The sequence below is a fragment of the Hipposideros armiger genome, unplaced genomic scaffold, assembly GCF_001890085.2.
Source record: "Hipposideros armiger isolate ML-2016 unplaced genomic scaffold, ASM189008v1 scaffold_175, whole genome shotgun sequence".
NCBI lineage: Eukaryota > Metazoa > Chordata > Mammalia > Chiroptera > Hipposideridae > Hipposideros > Hipposideros armiger.
The window spans coordinates 692,028-716,092 of NW_017731525.1; the positions used below are offsets into that span (position 1 = coordinate 692,028).

The 24,065-nt window shown below is 39.1% G+C and overlaps 1 protein-coding gene across 2 annotated transcripts in view; it reads right to left on the reverse strand.

The window, feature by feature from the left end:
- RASGEF1B (RasGEF domain family member 1B) overlaps nt 1–24,065 on the reverse strand; it is a 545,446-nt gene that overhangs the window by 304,212 nt on the left and 217,169 nt on the right. The gene's annotated exons all lie outside the window — the stretch shown is intronic.

The window sequence follows — 24,065 nt, forward strand, 5'->3', positions numbered from 1 at the left end:
CAGGTTGAGCTGTTGTTCAGCATCTTAGCTGTAGAGGGCAGTGTCACTGGCCCTCATATGTGGGATCCGAACCGGGGCCCTCTGGCATCCCAAGTGAATTCTTAACCATCGTGCCACTCGGCCGGCCCCCAAGGTCATTGTTCTTTACCTACAGTAACACAGCCAACCTGTATCCTTGAGGCAATGCCAAGGGAGGTGCCTAGAGTGAACTTTGTAGTCAATATCAGCCCTTAACTCAGACCTATCGGTCCTCATGTTGAAACTGCATTGCCAGTTGAGATGTCTCTTTTCTTCATGGCAAGTTCCCCTTGGGCTATGGAAGGGAGAGTGACATCCCAGAGCCAATGTAATCCACCGCAATCCACTAGAGAGCTTCTGATGACAACAGTGAGCCTCAAAAAGTTACAGCTCACTGTTTCCTGCCCTTTGTCAAACCATAAAAAAAAGGTCATGTTCCACCACCTAGAACAATGCCTGGTATACAGCATGATAGATCCTCAGGACAAAGGTATTTCAAGGTGGCTTTTCTCCATCTAGTCAGAAAAGTGACCTGAAGAGTTAAATGGCATTCCTTCCAGAAAAGAAATCTCAAATCCTCTTCTAACCAGGTATTGTACTACATGTTCATTTGAGTGCTAACTGCAACGTCACTAGGTTTTACAAATAGTACCCCCCTTTTTGTAACTTGTGAGTGGGTAAAGTAAGGAAGCGAGGGGGGCTAGAAATTGCTGTCCTCCATTGGCAAATTCCTTAGTGTTTTTTTCTGCTTGCTTTGAACAAGAAGTGGCATAGTATTTTTAAAAATATGGGCAATGTTCAGTGGTATAGTTGGTACCAGAATGAAAATAACTTACTCATATTTAGCCAGAAGAAAATCTATATATTATAAGAAGTGTTTGCTAATTGAGGCAAAAGAAAAAAAAATTAGATGTGAATTCTTTCTATCAAATTGTGCAGGCTAATTATTCTCTACTTTTGAAGAAGTGCAAAGGTCAAAAGGCTACTATATAGCTTAATCAGAAAATTATGTAAAATAGCCCAAATCAAGCACATCATATAACTTCCATAATCAGTAAAATATGTAGTTCACTAGCAAATCAAGTGAAACTTCCAGCTATTCGATCAGTAAAAAAAGAAAGAGAAAAACCTAGAACATGGGTAGGTATTGTATCTCAGGCAAAGTTGATTTTAACATGACAATAAGAAAAGAAAATAAAACCTTTTGGAAAGAAGGCATAAAGTCAAGAAATACATGGAAAGTATTTGGAGGAAATCACTAGAATGTGAGTACCATAGCGACAGGGTGCTTTTTGCTCACTGACGTATTTCCATCACCTAGAACAATGCCTGGTACATGAGCGATCCTCAGTAAACATCTGGGAATGAGTGCCGAATGCACTGTTAGATAAAAAATGTCATGAGAAAAACATGACACTGCCAGCTGTGAAATGAGAAAACAAAGCAATGTATTCAATTTCCCATATTTCTTCCTGAACTTTTTTCACATTCAGCATGTTATCAATCTTCTACTCTTCACAAAAAATACCTAGAAGAAAGAGCACTGATATAAAAGTAGCTTTATTAAAATTCAACAATAATAATTTATTTCTGCTTACCTATATTAAAGGTAATTCTGTTTTTGTTTAACTCTGGTAAGATTAATCCCTCTCCTAAATATTTGGAAACATATGGTATGTAATTATCCACTCTTCAGAGATGAGAGTGAGACACAGAGAAGGAGGGGGGGTCTTTCAAGAGTCACTATGAAGTAAATACTCAAATACAATTGATTTTCAGGGTTAAGAGTCTATCTATTTTAAAGTTATATTTTATTATTACCACACATTTTCCTTATCATTCCTTGCATTGACACCATTCTAAAATGACTCCTTTGTATCTCTACATAGTATGAAATAGTCATTGTTCTTTATCCTTCATATCTTGCCACCCTTTAAAAATGTTTCCCTTATATGGTTCCAGTTGGAAACATAGTATATATAATAATTTTTGTTAATAGTTATTATTCACCATATTCCAGAAGAATTTAAGGCAGTTTACAATATTGCACATGTTACAACAATAGACTGCTATTAAAAATAAATAAATAAATAAATAAATGTGTGAGAAAATGAAGGCAGAGGTAAACTGAGGTGTGGGAGATACAATGAAAACAAAGAAAAGTTACTACACAAAATAAAAACTATCAGGTTTATGCATTTAGTCCTTAGTCACTTGTCTCTAAGATTTGTAGCAACCAAGACAAACAGTGAAACATAACCATATGATTCTATTTCCAAAAAGTAAACCCATTAAAATGGTCAGGAAAAGCATTCTTGGTGCTGAGAACAAAAGAGAGATAACTTTTATTGAGCCTCATAATAAGGATAGTGCATAATGTTATAAATAACACCCTCAACAACTCCCTTCTGGTAAACACAATGATGAGTGCCATATGGACTTTTTAGACATCCTTCCATATGAGGGCTCACCACTAAAGGCCAATTCAGTAAAGCAATGCGGCCAGGGGCATGAGAGTAGCAAATGATGTGTCCAGTCACTGAGATGAGTGGCCTAATCCAGAAATTGATTTTAGCATGTTTAGAGCAGTGGAAAAGCCACAAACCCTTCAGCAGGTCTCCACAAATGCTATTTTGTGAGCTTTTGATAAGAACTAAGGGATGTGTTCAAAAATCTGTTCTCTGATCAGGACCAAGAATATAACTATTTGGTGGTACTAGATCCAGATAAGTGCAGAATCATATGCAGGAACCCATTCAAGATAAAACTGTGGAGCCTCTGGATCAAAATTATTAGAAATTTCAAGACGGTAACAGCAGAATATTAAACCAAGCACAAGACACTTCTGAAGGCAGGGCACTGTGTAATTGCATAGGTCACACACCTGTGATGCCAGGTCTGACCATATACTTTAACAGCCAGTCAGGTTATTCGAAGACATATGCTTTGGTGGCCTGTAAAGAATACCTCCCTTCCCATGGAGTGGCCCTCTTACCACGGGGAAATCCAAGATTCTCCCAGTCTAGCAGATGAATCAACAACTGTAACATCCAGAGCTCAATGACACAAACATGGCAACATTATAAGCCTGGACAATTATAAATATAGATATTATGAAAGATCTAGCTTGGTCTTTTATACACACACACACATATACAGGAGGCATGACAATTAAGTTTGCGAAATTGCTGCAATGATGTCACTAACCTTCTTTGATACCAGAGGGATTATTCATTATGAACTTGTACCAACTGGACAAACAGTTAACCAAGTTTACTATTTGGAAGTGCTGAAAGGCTGCCTGACACAGTTAGACAACCTGAATTTTTCACCAATAATTCATGGCTCTTGCATCACAACAATGCACCAGCTCACAAGCCACTGTCTGTGAGGGAGTGTTTAGCCAGTAATCAAATAACTGTATTGGAACACCCTTTCTAATCAGCTGATCTGGGCCCCAATGACTTCTTTCTTTACCTGAAGATAAAGGAAATATTAAAAGGAAGACATTTTGATGACATTCAGGACATCAAGGGTAATATGACAGCTCTGATGGCCATTCCAGAAAAACAGTTCCAAAACTGCTTTGAAGGGTGGACTAGGCGCTGGCATCGTTGTATAGCTCCCCAAGGGGAGTGCTTCGAAGGTGGCTGTAGTGATATTCAGCAATGAGGTATGTAGCACTTTTCTAGGATGAGTTCACAAACATAATTGTCCAACCTCATACATACATACATACAGAGGGTACCAAAAAGAGGTATACACATTTTAAGAAAGAAAAAAAACTGTTATTAAGATTGTAATAATATATACTGATGACAAAAGAGGAATGCAAGTCACGTTTGACTTCTGCAATTACAAGAGGTTCTCAAAGTGGTTACCATCAGCGTAATTTTAATACAGCTTTTTCTTTTCTTAAAATATGTATACATTTTTGGCAGTGTGTGTGTGTGTGTGTGTGTGTGTATTTACCCTTGAGAAATGAAACTTCCTTGTACACACTCCAAAATGAACTGCTTACAAGGTGTATCCTGGGTAACTAGATAATATACTTTCCTGAATAGAGTTAATTATAATCCAATTAATATTAGAAGATGTCTAACCTATCATGATGGCTCTATTTTTGAGGTCCTTCCTTCTGGCAACTAATAGGTAGCTGGGCTCTTTACTTGTCGAGGCCCTTCTTAGATTGTGACTACAGCCACAGTGCATTTGTAAGTCAAAAGATGTAGAATCTTTCGCTCTCTTTAAAGAGAGAAGTAGCATGCACCCGGCACACTCAAAACAGAAATCAAGGCATTAGGCAGAGGTTTAAAAGAAGACGACTAGCAGCATATCTCTGATTTGCCTATGTAGAGGTGATAGCCCTCATTTTCTTTCCTCTAATGCTTTCTATAAAAACATATTCCACCCATAGGAGCAGCACTACCAGCTCCTGCCAGCTGATCCACTTGATGTTTGTTGGATGTATTTTATTATTATTATTATTATTATTATTATTTTATTATTATTATTATCATTATGACTTATTACTATCCTAGGGCGCATTATACATCCTAAGATACAGAATACATTACACATTTCTCAAATGGCATAAACAAAGAAAGAATTTTTTTAACTCTCTAATTACAGGAAGTCCACACTCTGGGTTGATTCACTGACTCAAAGGTGTCATCAAAGACTCAGGAATTTCCTCTCTGCTCTGTCCTTCTTGTGTTGCCCTCATCCTCAGGCCAGTAGCAAGATGGGTACCTTCGTTCCAGGTAAAACAAGTAGACACAGCAGTACGCAGGAGACATTGTGTCTCCTTCTGAGAATTCATGAGCCATTCTCAGAAGCCCTCCAGAAGATTCTCCTTAGGTCTCATTGACCAGAATTGGGTAACATGTCCATTCTTAAGTGAACCACAGACAAGTGGACCAGAATTACCATGATCAGTTGGGGTGGGATGGATGTTGGGCAGTCAACTGTAATGATCTTTACCTGGGCCCTGGGCCACTGCTAAACAGACCAGGCTTGGACACAAGACCTAAGAAGAACCAATCTACAGCTGAGTCACTTAGATTCTTGTTCTCAAAAATTTGAACTAAGGGGCATAGAACCTCAGGGAATTGAGAGTTAGCTCATATTAATCACAGAATATTAAAATACAATTCCTTGAATTTGAGCTGCTGGGGTCCTCAGAGCTGCCTGAGTCTCATCTTTCCTGGAGCCTGATTGCTCAGTTTCTCTTTGATTTCCACAAGACTCCTTATAATAAACCCTCTTAACTATAAGCTAATAAGACAGTGTAATTTCCTTGCAAATAAAATTATGTGTTTAAGATAACCTTAGTGGAAATTAAAAACCTAGAACACAAACCAATTATGGCCATACTTTGGTACAGCTTCTGTCTGAGTTTTAAATTCAGTGTGACCAACTGTCCTAGTTTGCCTGAGATTGTGAGGGGTTTCCTGGGAGCCAGGACTCCCAGTGTTAAAAACAAACCAGGACCATTGGTCACCCCACCTTCAGTAATGGGGTCTATACCATAATTCATAAAACCCCTGCCATATGCATTGTTTGTTCTTAAAATCGAAGTTTGAGAGAAAACCAACAAAAATTATATACCTACAAACTATGTTATATTATTACTTCCAGGCTTTAGCTATAGAACACCACAATTATGTCCAGTGCAGGTCCCAACATGGCATAAAACTCACCATGGTATTGAGAACATAATAGGCATTGAGAACATAAGTCCAAAATGAGTATCATTATCCCTAACATAGAGAAGCAGTTCTTCTAAATGAAATGTGCCATTACATTAAAGTAAAAAAAACATTCTCTGAGATGAAAGAAACATCCCTGGAGAGGCCCAGGACCTGACAGTGTCCCTCCCTTCTCATGGGAAGAGTTATCCTTGGTGTGATCCAGGCTCTGCTGAGATAGAGTTGACTTATAAATAAAATAATCAGGATTAATAACACATTGCATTTCCTCAAGAAATAGGATAAAAGGTCTCTTGTTGCCTTAAACAGCCACAGAAAGGAAAATGTAACAATGTTAAGCAAGGATAGTTAAGTTGTCCTGAGAAACAGTGTAGTTTAAAATCACAAGAAAATGAGATTCAACAACCAGGGCTTTTAAGCCGTATTTTCTCCGTCTTTAAGAGCATTGTCAGGGATGTGATAAAACAAAATTCATTTTCTTTCCTCACAGATACGAAAGGATATCTTATTTGGAGGTATTGTAGAAAACGTATCAAGAAAAGGAACAGAAAAACCAATTTCACCTGAGGCTCTGGGCAAACTAGTGGAATCCCATTAGATTCAGTAATAATGTCAGGAAAAAGCCCAGATTTTTCTCCAACCTATTGTTTCACATCAGAATTAATGGGTTATTCAAATCTCAAAATTTTTTCATGGAAAGCAACTCTGATCTCATTAGCCCTATTCTTCCTCACAAGAGTCCATATACCATAGGAGGACATTTGCTTGCTGATGACAATTTGATTCATTTTCCCACGTAAAAATGCAATACATTGGGCACCAAGAAATATTTGTTGGACAAACATGTGAATGAAATGAGCAAAGAGTAAAGAAAGCACTAGTTGGATTAAAGAAGTTGTTAATATCAACACTTAAACTTGGACGTCAAACAAACCTCCAAATAAAAATTAGTAAGAAAATATTTCTGCATGAAAACACACACACGCGCGCGCGCACACACACACACACACATTTCTGCCACTCCTCTTTTCCAAAAGAATATGAGGCACTTGTTAAAAGAAAGATAAAATGAACTAATAAACTAAAATTTTTAATGGGAAATAGGAGGAGAAAAGTAAATACTCAAAATATAACAATGAATCAAGTGGTTGTGATTGAGTGAAAAGACCATCTATAATGTTCCTGACAAGACAAAGAGGAAAAGGTGATAAGTCACTTAAGTCATTTTGATCTGAGAAGAGGAAACTGACTACTTTCCCAAGGGAGATAAAGCTTTTCCTAAAACCAAACTCTGATAGAAACTTCCCATGTAAGGCGGAAGCAGGGATCCTTCTGTGATATAATGAAGAATATCTTTACAATTTCAGAGCAAATGCAAAAACGTCTGAAAAGAGGGCACCTGATGAGGTTTAGGCAACAGTAAAACAGTCACCTTACTTATCAAGAAAACTTTAGGTTCACGTAGCTTAGTCCATAAATGAGTACACAGAATCAGAAATTAATCAAGGGGACATATAATCTCGCATAGATTTTGACAAGTTTTTCCCCTATAGTATTAAAATATATAATATTAGTCAAAAGTAATATCAATGATTTAAACAAATATACATTTATGTGCATTTACCATACACTGGATTCTGGGTTAAGTCCTTTGCCAATATTATATCATTAGCATTTACAACAACACTACCTAAGAAGTATTTCTGACATTTAGTAAAAAAGAAAATCGAGACTCGGAAAGGTAAAGAAACTTCATCCAAGAAACTCATTATGCAGCAAAGTGAAAATTAAATCTCAGGATTCCTTGACTCCAAACTATTATAATTGTAACCTCTGTTCCTTCCTGCCTCCTTTAGTAAACACAGTTGTGCCTGAAACCCACTTGTTTTTTCATGTAAAGTACTGGACCAACAGACTCAAATATGTATTTGAAATAAATTTTGAAAGTATATTTAGAAAAATGATGACTCCATAGCTTTAAATTCTATATTTTATTGTCTAAACTACACTTTGGGACTATTTAGAGGATATCGTACCTGAGAAATTACTTGAAGAAATTTGTTGTGAATCAGAGCTTCCTAGTTAGAATGAGCCTTGAAACAATTTTGGAAATAATAAATATTCCCCTAGAGCCCAAGGCAGCTTATTAGCTGAATTGCTATATGCGAAGGGCTGATTATAAAGTTCCATTCAGAAAACGACCTGGTTTCTATAAAATCTTAATAATTTCTCTGGTAAGAAGTAGATTCTGCAGATGTCCTCCACATCATCTCTTACCATTGCCATGCCATGAAGTAATGGCGGACACTGATTACTTCACTATTGGTCCTAAAACCCAAATCTCCCACTGGGATTTGCTATACTCAAATGGAGGGGTGGGGTTCTCCCCATCCATAAAGTAATAAAAGTATGCATGGTAAGATATAAATTTTACATTCATGATTAACTTTTCTTTTTTTTCCCAGATTTATTGAGATATAATCGACATGTAACACTGTGTAAGTTTATAGTGTACATGTTGATTTGTAACACATTTGTTACCCATTATAAAATGGATACATAATAGGGTTAGCTAGCACCTCTATCATCTCACATAATTACCATTTCTTTTTTGTGGTGAGCACATTTAAGATCTACTCTCGTAACAACTTTCAAGTATATAATACAGTATTATTAACTATATTCACCATGTTGTACATTAGACCCCCAAACTTATCTTATAACTGGAAGTTTCTACTCTTTGACCAATGTTTCCCATTTCCCCCACCCTCAAGCCCCTGGCAACCACCATTCTAGTCTGTTTCTAGAGTTTGGCTTTTTTATATTCGACATAACGCGTATAAGTGAGATCATACAGTATCTGGCTTTCTCTGTCTGACTTACTTCACTTAACTAAAGCCCCCAGGCCCATCTATGCTGTTGCAAATGGCAGGACTTCCTTCTTTCTTGTGGCTAAATAATATTCCATTCACTACGCATACTACATTTTCTTTAACCATTCATTCATCAGTGAATTCTGAGGTTTTTTGTGTGTGTATCTTGCCTATTGTGAACAATGCTGCAGTGAATACGGGGGTGCAGATATCTTTCAAGATCCTGATTTTATTTCCTTTGGATATATACCCAGCAGTGGGACTGCTGGATCATATGGTAATTCTATTTTTAATTTTTTGAGGAACCTCCATACTGTTTTCCATAGTGGCTGTATGAATGAATTTACATTCTCCCCAGCAGTGCACAAGGCTTTCCTTTTTTCCATATCCTCACCAAATTTACCTCTTATCTTTTGATAATAGCCATTCTAACAGGTGTGTGATGATAGATATTTCATTGTCATTTTGATTTGCATGTCCCTGATGATTAGTGATGTTTTCATATACCTGTTGGCCATCTGTGTGTCTATGCATGCTCACTAGCCATCTGCCAAAGCTTGCTCTCACCACCATCAGGAGTGGGCTCCAGGGAGAGGGGAGTGCCAGTGAGGCTGACAGAGCAGTGGGGGCGGTCCTGGGCCAGTTGAAGGGATCCATGGGCAGCGACTCGTGGGTGGGCTTCGTGATGGGGTCTGAGACGCAGGTGGTAGGGTCTGCCTTCCTTTGATACCCTCCCGAGCATCCTTTCCGCCACTGTCCCCGCCTCTTCCCACCCCTCAGCCATTCAGCTCATGACTGAGACTCAGGACATGAGCCATGGGCCTTTTGGGCAGCATCTTGCACCGCTGGGGAAGTCACACTCGCTCGCGCACTCTCCCTTTCCTCCCTGCAGAAGAAATGGTTGAGGAGAGCCCTCTTGGCACCGAAACGTGCTGCTTTGGGAGCGACTCACTTCATCTCTTATCCTCCCCAGTGCATCCAAACTCATATTATTGTTATTATTATTATTACTATTATTATTACTATTATTTGCTCCAACAGTGTGCTGGAAGTTCTCTGCTGGAAACCTGCACTTCCACAAAGGCTCTCTCCTGTGTGGGTGATCGTCTAAGACAGAATTTTCCAGGGATTGCCATGCCGCACCGCAGCCAAGAGGAACTAGAGCCTGTTCGTGGTCCACAGCCCCAACCGAGGTCTGACAGCCTATACCCGTGGGTGAGACGCCTCCCGGGTCCCTGGATCCCACAGCTCCCACTAAGGCACTCTTGTCCATTTATAGTTGCCAAATTGTTACTGTTGAGGGAAGGATTCGAACGAGGGACATCTTATTCATTCATGCTACTCTAACTTCTGACTTTCGTTGGACATGCCACCCAGATAACTTATTAAGCCTATTTTTGTTTTGGTATGGCTTCTCAACAATCTTTATTAATTCACAGGTCAGGAGGACAAAGACTTTATTTAAATTAATTTAGAATAGTCATGGCTTTAAAATTTTTCAATACTTTATTAAAAATATGAGAAAAAATTTCCTGGTTAGACCATTCCATTTAAGGGTGTCTTTTATTAATGAAAGATACTTGGAAACTGTAGTGCCCAAACTCCATCTTAATCCCTCGCCTCAGTCTGCTTGTGGATATAAAAAGGAATGAACAGAGTTACACTTAGGGTAAGCATGAAAGGGAAGTGATGGCTTTCGATGCCACCTATACTGGACTACAAAAGATGTAGTTTTTTTCGCTTCCAAAATGCTGTCCATCATGCTTATTCTGGTTTCCTTGGGAGAACATTATTGGGGCTTCCAATTATGATATCCCCTCAGTCACCAGTCCCAGCTACGGAAGTGGGCTGATGAAGCAAGCCAGACCAATCACAGCACCACATGCTTCTAGAACAATGACACTGGCTATGACACTGGCACATTACCCTCAAGAGGCCAACAGGAGTCCTCCTTTGACTGTTTGAATAATGGACATTAGGAAAATGACTGTCCTTATCCTACTGGACAGAGAAGTAAAACCCTATGAGCTAAGGGTTTCCAGGAATGGTCTTTTCTGTTACATAGAAAAAAGACAAGTACACAGTAGGAGCAAATTACACCAACATGCAAAGTGGAACAGAAATACGATAAAGATAACACTGCTTGAACCCCTTGATGCCGCCATCTACCTACATCTGCCGTCCACTGGACTTCCCTGATGGGGGAATCAATAACTCCCTCTATTTATTTAACATGCATGGATTTGGGGCTAGTCTTTCTTACAATATTGATTCCGTGAATGAACCAAGAGGGCTAACTCCAAAGTAATCTAAATCGCAAGCCCCTACGTTTGAGGTATTAGTGATATCTCCCCTGATTTGTTTCAAAACATGATTTCAAATAAGTGTTTATATACTGATGAAAGCTGTACTTATATATTTACTGGAGACATACTATCTACATAAAGTTTAGACATCAGATACTACAGGTGATAATACAGACATATGGTCCTCGCTGGATGCTACATTGATCTCTTTATCTCTTCTCTGGTTTCTTCTATGTAAGAGGGGTTGCGACTCAGAAATTTGGGCTCTGTTGATTACGGAATGTGGAACCACTAAAGACTTAAACCCTGAACTCTAAGCCCTCATGTTTTCAATTAATGGAATATCAGCTATTAGGTCTGTTCAGCTTTGTGCATTGTGAGGATGTGAAATGATAACTGCAACTGTGGTAGTTAAATACATGTGTCAGACATAAGTGCAGAGGGCATCCTTGGCTGAGGCTCCTCTGTGCAGGAGGCAGGTGGGTAGTGGAAACGACCTGAGGGCTGGGGATGACAGGAGGTTCTACTTGACTTCATTATTAACTGTAGAACGAAAAGCAACAAAGGTTCTAAAGTTTTCTTCATATTCAATATAGCTAAATAGGCTGTCAGCTGCCACTACCGCTAACAAATATTGTTTTCAATAACAGATATTTTCAAATGCTGAAAGGCATATAAAAAGCAAAACACAACTCCTACCCTCTAGATAAATCTTAACACTTTTAAATGACAAAATTATTACATACACAGGAACAGTTTCATGCAGTGTTAGAAAGACGTGAGTTATAAAGAGGCTTTCCTTCCAAATCCCACTCCTTCTCTCCAACTCAAACTATTAATAGTTTTGTATGCAGTCTTCCAAAAGGAAAAGTTATAATTGATTAGTATATTGTGTGTGTATATCATTTTAATTATATAAAAGAGATCATTCACACTATTTAGCATTTTTTTTCCTTTTACTTAATTTTGTATCTTGGAGAACATTTACAGCACCTCAGAGAGATTTACTGCATTTTTTTCAAAGGCTGATTCATAAAATCATGATTTATTTAGCCCATTCCCAGATGATACACATTTAAGTTGTTTGTTTCTAGGGTTTTCTGCTATAGCAAATAATACTGCAGCATATATATGTGTATGCACATATGATATAAATGTATACATACATACATATATCACGCATACACACATATATATTTCACAACACACACACATATCACAAAAATACCCTTATAAGTGTTATAATGATATTTTTCCCATGTGGTAAAACTGCTCTACTGCTTAATTCACAGGGCAAAGTGCAATTAACAAGGTCCTTGTAATGAAGGTGGTACTCTCTGCAGATGCAAACAATCACTATTAATGTCTTTAGTTTTGATAGTTTCTTTTTATCTGAGAAGAGCTGTCACTAAGTTTGTCATAGAGAGTGAAGTACAATGAGCCCTTTCCCCTACATGCTATTTCATGCTTTTGTTTATAACCTTAGATTTAATAATCAGTTTGTCAAAATTTTTTATTTTTTATAAAAATATTAACAATAAAAATAGAAACAATACTCATTCTTTTCCATACTAAAAATATAATAATAATAACACTTTGTGATGTGTTTAGGTATGTAAGTGAAAAACGGCAGGTCTTTCTTAGAAATTTTCATCAGGGTATCTATCTAGTCCTTCCAAGAAAGTAGCACCCCATCTCTACTCAGGGGCATGTTTATCTATGAATCACAGTTGTGCATGCATGCTTATCTCAATCAATATACACACAGAAAACACAGTCTATTTTTTTTTCACGAGCCAGGTTCTTGGCTCTTTCTTAAAGCAAAATTCACACTTTGTAATCACCAAAACAGCACCTCTAAGTGTGAGAATACACATGCTTTTGATAAACACTCATTTAGCTTTTGCATCTGTATTTTAGAAGCCCCCAGACCTTCTAATACAGTTATACAGCCTTGAACCTGACCTTCAGAAATTGTTAACTAGGTTCCATCCACAAGTAGCGTATTTCATACATTCATTATGACATTCCGCAATGCATTCCTTGTGAATTATGAAAATAGGGAAAAGGGAAATCATTTCCACAAGGTTTCCTCACCAAGAAAATATTAAATGCACTTCCAAGTTAGTTTGCCCCCTCACACAGTGACTGGTTGCAATGGGTTACCACCTTCTCTGATATATTTATCACTGGAAGAAGAATGTAAGATACCAATGAAGGGAACTACCACTGACTACAAAACAATAATAAATGCAGAGATTCCAGTAGAAAGTCATTTTTAAACCACAACAAAGGCTCTAAACTTGTGTTCTATTTTTGCTTCTTTTTCCTTTTTGAGGGCAAAGTTTTGCTATTGCAACTCTAGCTGTTCTATCAGAAACATTTGTTTTTTAACTGAATCTTTAAAATAAGATATTTAGCCATTTTAATTCCTTTCTACTGAGAGAGAGAGAGAGAGAGAGAGAGAGAGAGAGAGAGAGAGAGTTTGTTGTTTAAACATAAAGACGTTCCACATGAAATTAATTGCTCCCCCAAAAAAGAGAAGTTGAAAACACAGATAATAATATTTTTGTTACTAATGCTGAACTGTCCATTTGGGAATGTATATGTGCATACTGCATACGTGTGTGTGTGTGTGTGTGTGTGTGTGTGTGTGTACCAATTACAAGAGAAGCTGAAACATTTGATCACAGGGTAAATAGAGGAACTTAGAGCCTAAAAGGAAACCTAAAAAAAGCTTCAAACTTGCGAAGTAAAATACAGGCTGCCTATCCACCTACCAGAAGTCTTCACTCTATGGCTCCTTAAACAACAACCACTAAAATGGCATTGAACTAGGGGCATGTTTTCCCCACAACACCTTGGTATGTTTGGTATGTTTTGTTTTTGATCTGAAGATTCTAAAATGACAGCAGAGAAGTTTAAGTTAGAAGAGCTTCTGTTTGTGTGTTTTTAAAAGCATTTGAAGTACCATATCTCAGAAGTAAATACTGTTACTATTCACTGTATTTGCATTCAATGACTAAAATTGGATGAGAATTTTTCAAACTCTTGATACATATTGCCAAATGGCCCTTTAGAATGGCTACATATCAGTTGTACTTTACGTTCTAACCACCAGTGTGTCAGAGTGTCCATATCACTGAGTCACTGAGGATATAAAAGGATATGTTCACACTGAGAAGTTAAAATTTCTTTCATTTTGCCAAATCCTTTGACCCAAATCAAGAGTCACCAAACATTTCCTATAAAGGGCCAATGGGTAAATATTCTAGGCTGCTCGGGACATACAGTCTATTGCAAGTAAACAGCTCTGCTGTTACTCCGAAGAAACCATAACCAATTTGTAAGCAAATGGGCAGACTGTGTTTTAGTAAAACTTCATTCAGGAAAACAGGCAGTTGGCCAGATTGTGTCCATGGGTCACAGTTTGCCAGCCCCTCTCCTCAATGCTCTATGGAGTCATGATTTTTAAAACTAATCTTCTGACAATTCCTAGGGAAAAATCTGCAAAAAATTGTGGTGTGTGTGTGTGTGTGTGTGTGTGTGTGTGTGTGTGTGTTCCTATTCAAATAGCTATAAACAAGTTTATTCATCTTAAGAAAACAAAAAGAGGAAAGGACAACTTAAAATTAACAGTGCAGAGACTCAAACTTCCAAAAGCTACATCCATCATCATCATCATCATCAACATCACAACTAAAGCTCTTACAGCATTTTACAGTTTACAAACCATTTCTCATTCATGATCTCATTTGATCTTTGAACATTGTGAAGTAGCTATGATTATCCCAGTTTTGCAGAGGGGGAAACCAAGACTCAATTGATTAGCTGTGACACTCAAGGCCAGAAGTGACCTTGTTACTGCAGTTGTGCCAACCAGAGAGTCAGCACTGAAAATACCTCTGACAGGGCACACCCATCCAGGTAAAATCACACACATATCTTGCCTCTGCTTTTCAGGTAAATTGTTTTTTCTTTAAGACCTGACCATTTTGTTGGTGGGAATGGGTGGTAATTAGTAAGATAGGAGATTGATCATGTATTCTAGTCTGCTAATGTCTGTTTTGTGCCAGAATTGTCCCTGTGGCACTCAGCCAGAAAGAATAAAGCAACTATAAATGTCTAGGTAAAAGCCTGAAAAATAAATTCACAAGAAAGAAAATCTATTATTAGGGATACTGTGAATTAAATTTAAAGGTATATTCACAAACTCTGTGAGCTTATACAGTAGTGAAAACAGATTTAGATAAACCAATAGCAAAAGAGAAAAGCAATTATTATTTTTTTAATTCACAGAATAAAAGATACAAGCAAGGGTGCTAAAACATATTGAAAGAAAGAGGTAGATCATTTTTTCTTAACTAGAGATTCAGTGCTATTCTGTAACTACAAAGAACACGCTGCTGATTTTGACAACGTGTGTGTGTGTGTGTGTGTGTGTGTGTGTGTGTGTGTCTGGGTCCTATGCACGGTCCGTGGACACACACAAAGCAGAGTTAGCTCTTGCTGAGACTAACCATCCCTTGGCACCTTCTCAGGTGAAGGGCTCTTTCATTCAACCAGGCTGGTCTCTGGCCACATGTTCCCACTTACTCCCTGCAGTTCCCCAGCACATGAGGCAGGACCTTAAGAAGTCCCTCACAAATTGTTCTTCCCACATTTTCCACAGCTTCTGAATTCAGCTGACTACACCACAGCTACCTGGGTATCCTGCTGTTGTCTTTTCCTTGAATGCACGAGGCAAGTGAGGTGCTGCTGCAAACAGCCAACTGCTTCCATGCTACATTTCCAGCTCTGCTGCGTGCAGATGGCTACGCTTTCCAAGTGCACATGCTTTACGGGAAATCTGCCCTGTCAGCACTGTATCAGAACAAGCTGGGGCCATTCACCAGAATGCAGCAGGGAACTGCTGAGACTTTCCTTAGAAACACGGCCTTGAAAACGTTTGCACGATCCTGCTACATAAGCAACTCGTGGTCAGGTGGCAAACTAATCCACAAAGTGGGTAGAAGCAAAGTGGATGGAGGAAAGCAAGTCGCAGGCATGTTGGAAATCAATCCCTAGGTGGAAAAGCAACAGTGCCCGGAGTGATTGATAGCTCCAGCTCTCTCCATTAAGTTATGTAATGGAAGGAGCAGGTGAGTGCAGCTGTTTGGGCTGCATCTTCTCCATTATAAATATGGGGAAGATAATGTATTCAGTCTATGATGTTTATGTAAAGATGAAAGGAGGATGAGCTTTCTAAACTCTCAAGTGCAATCCTAGTGTAAGGCACTGTTATGGATTATTCCCTACTAGGGGTTACTAGGGATGTCATAAATTATCCTTGTGCATATGTATCAGTACCACCTAAGAGACACAGAACATCAACTGGCACTTCCACAGCACCAACATGACCACCTGGCACACAACCAGTCCACTTGTACGGAATGGCGCCTTAGGTGAGAAACTACATGAAAAGGGGGACTAGATTGTATCCATGACATCAGAGATGTTGCAATGTACTCAAGAAAGAGCTAACATTTCAAGATTTGGTGAAAAATATTTAAAAGAATCAATAATCCTGCCCAAGTTTGTGTATCCTTCACATAAAATATTTATTTCTACCTTACTGGTCCTAAAAAAACAAAACAAACAAACAAACAAAACCCTGCTTCTAAATCAAGGAAATTATTTATATGGAAAATAATCTAGACATGTTCTTTTTGGGCCATTATCATATAAAAAATGTACTTCTATTAGATCGAACCATATCTAATTGCTTTTTTATAGGTTAGCCACACTCAGATATCAGCAATTTCAACACAATAGATCAGAGATTGAACTCGATATGATGCCAATGACCTTGTCTTCCATGAGTTCACTATCTAATACTTGTTAAAATGTGCCCCACATAATCTACTTCTTATTGCAGCTTTTGTTCCAATTCATTAAGTGCTTGCTTAAATAAAGCACCTTTTAAATGATTTATAAACTTACATATTCAAGAGGCAGTGTTTTAAAGGAAGTAAGAGAGTCTATACTATTCAGATACATTCATAAGCGGTGCTACTCTTAAAGGGAGCTGCCTTTTTTTTTTTCTTCTCATTTCATTTTCTCTCTCCCTTTTCTTTTAAAAAAAAAAAGTATAGGAATCCAACCTCTGTACGTCTGGGTTCTCCCGAGAAACGGAACCAATAGGGTGTGTGTGTGTGTATCTGAGAGAGAGCGAGAGAGAGACAGAGAGAGAGGGAGGGAGAGACGGGAGGAGAGTGGGAGAGTGGAAGAGGGAGAGAGGGAGAGAGAATTTATTTTAAGAAATTGGCTCATGCAAATATGAAGGTTGATAATTTTAAAATCTGCCAGGGGTGCCACAAGCTAAAGACCCAGGTAAGAGCCAGGGTTGCAGTTTGAGTTCAAAAGCCATCTGCTGTCACAATTCCCTCTTGCTAAAAAAAGGTCAATCTTTGTTCTTTCCAGGTCTTCAAATGATTGGATGAGGCCCACCCACATTATGGAAGGCAATCTGCATTACTCAAAGTCCACCCATTTAAATGTTAATACCACCCAAAAACACCTCTCAGAGGCATCCAGCACCACGTTTGACCACATACCTGGGTACTGTGGCCCGACCAAGTGGACACATAAAATTAACCATCATACCCTCAGGCAGAATATTTTATGCTCTACAGTGGGTACCGATTGTAGACAAGAGGGGAGATACTGCATTTCCTATTACCATTAAATGTATATTTTATATTTACTTCATTACAATACAATTGTGGCTGGTTTTTAAGTGAGTCCGTACAACAGAAGCTGCTTGCTTCACACCCTCGGGAAGCGACCACAATCAGATCCGTCTGCCTTTCCAGTATTAATTCTGAGGGAGGCTCCTTTCCATTTCCCGAAAAGTATGATGTGACAGGTTTGTTTTCAAACCTCATATTGAGCTTTAAGAATTTAATGGCACTTTTAGAGATAATTATTTTTTGCAACACCAAGCTTCTGAAACTACTGATACACTGAAAATTTACACAGCCTCTTCCTGCCAAAAATTAATAGAGATTTTGCTCTGTTGAACTCTTTATAAAAGGAGAAAAATGATCCAGGGCCAGGAGACACTAAATTATTTTCAAATCGATTGATCATCTTTCCCCACAAAACTCTAAATTCATTCACTTAAGTTTCATCTGCTTAACTGATCTTTATAGGAACCACTGAGAGATAAGTAATAACAGTAACTAGAAAAAATTCACCTTGGAATTCGCCGCCATTCACCCAGGAGCCCATAGGTGCTTCAGAGGATCTGCGTGCAGGCTCTGGGGTCAGCTGCAAAGCCCTCTGGGAGTTGGAAGCGGAGCAGTGATAAAGGCAAATTTTACCTTTTAGCAATTTCCCGCTTTGAGGACTTAAGTCAGCATTTAATCTCATTGGGATGTGGTTTTTCCTGTTGGCTTTTTAAAATTAAATTTGTCAAATACAATTCACCTAATCTTATATGTAGTATTCTTATTAGGGTATTACCATGTAAAATATATTATCATTATAAGACTATTACAAGGGCTAAAGCTCAGAAAAANTTTAAACTTAAATAATTATAGGTGTGCCTACGAGCACATGGAACTGACGGAATCAAATAAGAAAAAGCCAAGTCAGTTTTTGAGCCAGTTAAAGAGCCTGGGACTGAAAGGTGCTACAGCTGCTGTAGGCTAAGAAAGTAGCTCCTCCCCCAAAGAGGGCACATTCTGTAATGACACCTTCACAGACGCCTGGGAACTTATCTCCTGGAAACAGAAGGGAGGCCTTCCCCAGGGTAAGTGGCCTGCACGGATGTCAGGATCGCAAAACCAACGGCTACTATGAGTCTCAATTTCCTCTTTCTGGTGGAGGAATTACTGTGGTTATCTTATTTCTGTGCCAGCACTTTCTGTTGCATGTGTGGGGGTAGATCATTTGTCATGGAGGGGGTGTGTAGATCTGTCTCTAGATTAAGAGAAGCTACATTCAGAAAAGACATCAAGGCTCTCATAAGACCCTAGACTGTGAGTTTAATGTCATCGCTGCTAATATCTCCACTTAAAAATGAAGAAATGCAACATCCAAATCCATCCATACTGAAATGTTCTCTGTGCAGATGAGGTGTTTCTCCTTCCAGTGGAGGTTATTTTCTGCACGTATCCTCTGTCTTCCATGAACAGTACCCTTTCCTCTCCATGTCCAAGACATTCCTGCAATAATTGATTCCTGTTTTCTCAACATCTTCAAATGCTTGGCCCTCTCTACTGGCTCGTTACCTTTGTCTCCTCTTCTACCTTTTGTTTTGTTTGACCCCTAAATAGTAGTGTCCCCCAATTTTCTCCTTTCACCTAATTTCTCACCTTGCTCTTTACAGTCTGACTAAGGGTTTCATTTACTTTTAAGGCTTTAATAACCATATCCTTAGTTGGCCACTCCCACATCTAAATCTAAAACAATACTACTTCAGTGTACCATTTTAATACTTGAGTAGTATTACTTTAATAGTAATNAAATATTTCAGCATTCACCATCACCTTCTTCCCAACCAGGCATTTCTCAAGGGTCCTCACCAGTCTTTCTCCTGTCCCTGAGCAAGGAGGAGGGGTGCATGGGGGGAGCCTTTTCCTCTCTCTGTGCCTAGAAGAATGACCCAGCAGGTACACAGGAGGCCCGGGGAGAGCAGCACCCCAAGTATTTTATTCCTCTAGTACTTTGTGATAGTATACGTATCATATTAATATGTTATATTAGAATAATAATCTGATATAATACAAACTTATTCTCAACCTTTCCTTTTCTTCTTCCAATAGATAATAAGCCTTTTATTTTGCAAGATCCGTGTCTTACGCTTCCTCTGTATCCCTGGTAGTGAGCTCCACGATGCCAAGCACACGGGAGGAGCTAAGTGAAGACATAACAGTCTATTGGGTTTTGCTTTTTAATTCCTATTGTAGGTGGACTGAAGTGGAGAAGAGGAAAGGGTTGCTGTTTAAGTCATCGCGTTATTATGGTATTACTAAAATGGAAAAACAGATGAAGCACATTGGCTGTTGTCTCCTGAAGATTTCACTATGGATCTCAGGCATCATCATTTTCTAGGGCTATGAAAATAAGGCCCACTCACTATCCTGATCACCTACAGGTCAGGATGAAAAAGAATAAATATAGGAATCAAGAACTTCACAGCTGGAACTAAAGGTGTGTCACGTGCTTCCTATCTCCTTTCTCTTAGATGCCTCCCTGGAGAGATCTAACTAGCCCATGACCCATCTCTCTCACTACAGACCAGTCTCTCTACTCCCAGCCTTCAGCCCTACCTGGTGAATGGGGCAGATACCTGATCCAAAGCAAGCCAATCAGATTTGGAACTGGGTAAGTCCTTGTGCGTGTGGCTGCAGCTATAATCCTTAGCACTGGAGCGGATATTCCAGGATGCAGCAGACAGTCCACCGTGTGGCTTGGAGACCAAAGCCAGCTGGTCTCCAGGAAGAATGAAGCTAACAAGCAGAAAGGGGCTACGGAGGGACAGGGGCGACATCCCGGGCCCAGCCCCTTCCTGAGCTCTGGCTACATCCCGACCTCCCCTTGGTCCTATGATTTATTCTGGCATTCTTCTTACAAGAAATCATTTTTTGTTCAGCCTGTTTAAATTGACTTCTGCTATTTACAAACAAGCATTCAGGTTAATACAGTGGGGATCTATTTTGGGAGGCAGGGGGGAAAAGGAGGAGGACATAATCCGGTGCCTTTGGGGACAGATATGGTCACTATAAAAATATTTCTTTCCAGGGGAGCCCTCTGAGCTGACTCAGGCCTTTGGTATTTCAGCCAGCCTACTGAATAATCATTCTTATCTACTGGCTTCTTAAAGTTGAAATTCAGTAACCTTGAAGTGTGAAAAAATTCTAGACAGTGTGTTCTTTTCCCTCTAGCCTAGCAGATGCACAGCTGCCCTCTGAAATTGTGCTACTTTTCCACAGGCCCTGAAAGGATCGTCATTATGGTTGGTGGGATCACACATGCTCCTGGGGAGCGCCACACTTCATGAATATGGAAGAGAAAAATTAGCATAAGAAAATGTCACCCTCTCATGCTTGCTACCTTTTTTTATTCCTCTATTTTATTCCCATTTTTTTTTATTCATCCGTTTCTCATGTATGCCTAGAATTCTCACTGGCCTTTCACCCGCGTCTACACTTTCAGTATAAGTTCATTTCAATTTGTCTACCATCCTCATTGCTCTTCCTTGTTGTCCCCATAGGATTTGCACACGTCCATCATTTTGTATTCTAAAACACACACTCTGTAAACGTCTTTTTACTTCTGTATCTTTCCCACTAGGCTGGGAGCTACTCATTGGAAGAGGCTGTGCCTTGCTGTTATAACTGCAATGTCTCATACATTAGCTAGAAACAAATGTTTGATAAATGAGCAAGTGAATGATTACGCAAATGATTGAATTAATGTCCTTGCTCCATCCAGCATTTCCCATATTCCAGTCATATATTTTAAATGCATTCTCCCCTTCTTTTATTGTCAGAATAAGTGCCCAGCAGGCTCCTATAATGATAGCCCTTTTCTTTTAACACCTCCTTACCAAATTTTGTTAAGAGAGTTTGATAGTAGTCTCTTAGCCAGGCGACAATCCCAGTCATTCAAACACGAATCTAGCTATTATTGTGAAGGTGTTTTGTAGGAGTGATTGAAGTCCATGTCAGTTGACTATCAGGGAGCTCATTCTAGGTCATCTGGGTGGGCCTGAGTCTATCAGTTGAAATGCCTTAAGAGCAGAACCAAGGCTTCTCAGAGGAAGAAATCCCACCTGTGCTCAGCAGCTTCAGCACCTGTCTGAGAGTTCTTGTCTTCCTTTCCTGATAGCTTGCCCTGGGGATTCAGGACTTGCCTAACCAGCCCCACAATTGTGCCCCCAGATCCTTGAAATAAATTTCTTGATATGTGTCTCCTACTTGTTCTGATTCCCTGGGTGAACCCCACAAACAGAGTGATTATCAATAGACCATGCATAGAATAAGGCCATGTACTGGCTACCATGTTTCATTCCCTACTTCTCTAACCAGTGGTTTTAGAAATGGCCACATGGGCTGGCCATATAGGCTGGGGGTAACTTAAGATCTCTCAATGCATCTTATTAGCATCATACATTTTTGCATGGTCTTAAAAGAAAATAATCATAATTAGTTGGATCAAACATAGCATATCATGAATTCAAATATAACATTCATTCTATCTTTTCCTTTGGAACATTCTGGGGATTTCCTTCAGTTTATATTTTTCCCAGCACATAATGCCATATTACAACACCTTGTGACAGGCTCTTTGTTAATCTAGCCAACCATTGCAGGGAAAATCTATTGTAATAAATTTTCAGTAATGGTGGTGGTCTCCTATTTCTAATATCATTCTTAGTCTTCGGCATTTTCTTTATTTCTCATTCACCCTACTTGCCAAAGGTTCTCCCATAGAGGCCTCAAAAAGCTTTGCATAGCACAACAGTGAATCCATAAGTCCTAGAACGTTCACACTCTTCAAAACTTGATTGTGCTATTCACTTCCTGAGCTACCATGTCTGCCGTTAACTATTTTTGCTTCATATTTGGTGCTTTAGCTTTGTTTGCACTTTTCCCATTTTTAATCACTTTTCTTGCCCATGAGACAGTTCCACAATACAAGTTTCTAGCTCCACAGCTTTTCCTCAGTGTCACCTGGATTGTCCCCTTTTATTTCATAAGCTGATTACCCCTTATCACCATTGTTATAATAAGAATTCTATTGTGTTCAAATTTTTACCTGCCAACTTTCCTTCCTTTTTTAGGGGGTGGAAATCAATTGTTTCCATAGCTAAAGTTTCAAAAGGTATTTTACTCACTTGACATTTCACATCTATTGTTACTTGTTGTAGCATATAACTCTTGTGGATTCCACTAATCAGCTTTCTCATGTCATGTTCATATTTTAAATTCCATTTGAATGATGTGCTTCAATCCCATATTCTGGCCAATTTATTCTAGTAGCTGGCTTCATATGTCAGACACTGGTTGCTTTGGGCGACCCCGTGTTTTCACAAGGTATAAATTAACTTCTTCCCCCAGACTGTCATTCTTACAGTACAGAAAGTTGTATGCCCTTAAATAACTTCTCATTTTAGGTATCTTTTGAGGAAGACATGCATTCAGAAATCTCTTATTTCTCATGAAATACATCTTCCCACTCAGATCCCATGAAGAGAAATCCCACCTCAGGACACTTCTCCCATCCTCCCTCACGAACAATGGTTTTCCCCTTTGTACTCAGCCTGACTGTTGAAACTAAACTTACATCAAATTTCTCTGGTCTCCAGCCACATAATCTGCATTGTCTTTCTCCCTCTCTTTACTCTTTTTGTGTCATATGTGCCTACATTAACTAGCATTCGCTTTTCCCCAGCAACTTTATGTTTTATCCACGTCCATCTATCCTTGTCCCAAGTGAAGGCCCATCGTCTTGTTACCCCACCCCCTTTCTTGGTCCTCTTTTTCCGCCTCCTTCTCTAATGGTTCCAAACATCTTATTTACATCCATTGTTCAGATCCAGTTTGCTTTCTTGGCTTAGTTTTGAAAATGTTGATTGAGCAACAAGTATATGGCACACAGAATGCAGAGAGGCAGACAGTGTCTTGTATTACAAATTAAAGAGCTAAGAGCTGGGTAATAAGGAGAGGCTTGGGCTAATACGGTAGCATCTGCTTCTAGTGTTAATGGGCTCTAAATCATCTTCCATGCTGCATTTAGACAGGGAGATCTTTCTAAAACGCACATCAGATCATTCTCCTGCTTAAAATTCTTCAGTGAATCCTCACAGTCTGAAGATTGAAATCCAAACTACTTAGGAGGTCATTCATCATCTGACCCCTTATTTCTATTCCTGCTTCATCTTGCCTCTTGCTTCTCTTGGCCTGTACCTCTGTGTGTGTGCATGTGAATATATGTGCTGTGTGCTGTGTGCATGCCTGTGCATGCCTGTGCAGGTACATGCAGGCAAGTGATGCAATGGACTAAAGGTTTGTGCTCCCCCCCTCCCCCGCCCCAGTCATACATTGAAATTCTAACCCCCTTTGGGAGGTAATTAGGTGAAGCCCTCATGAATGGGATTAGTGTAC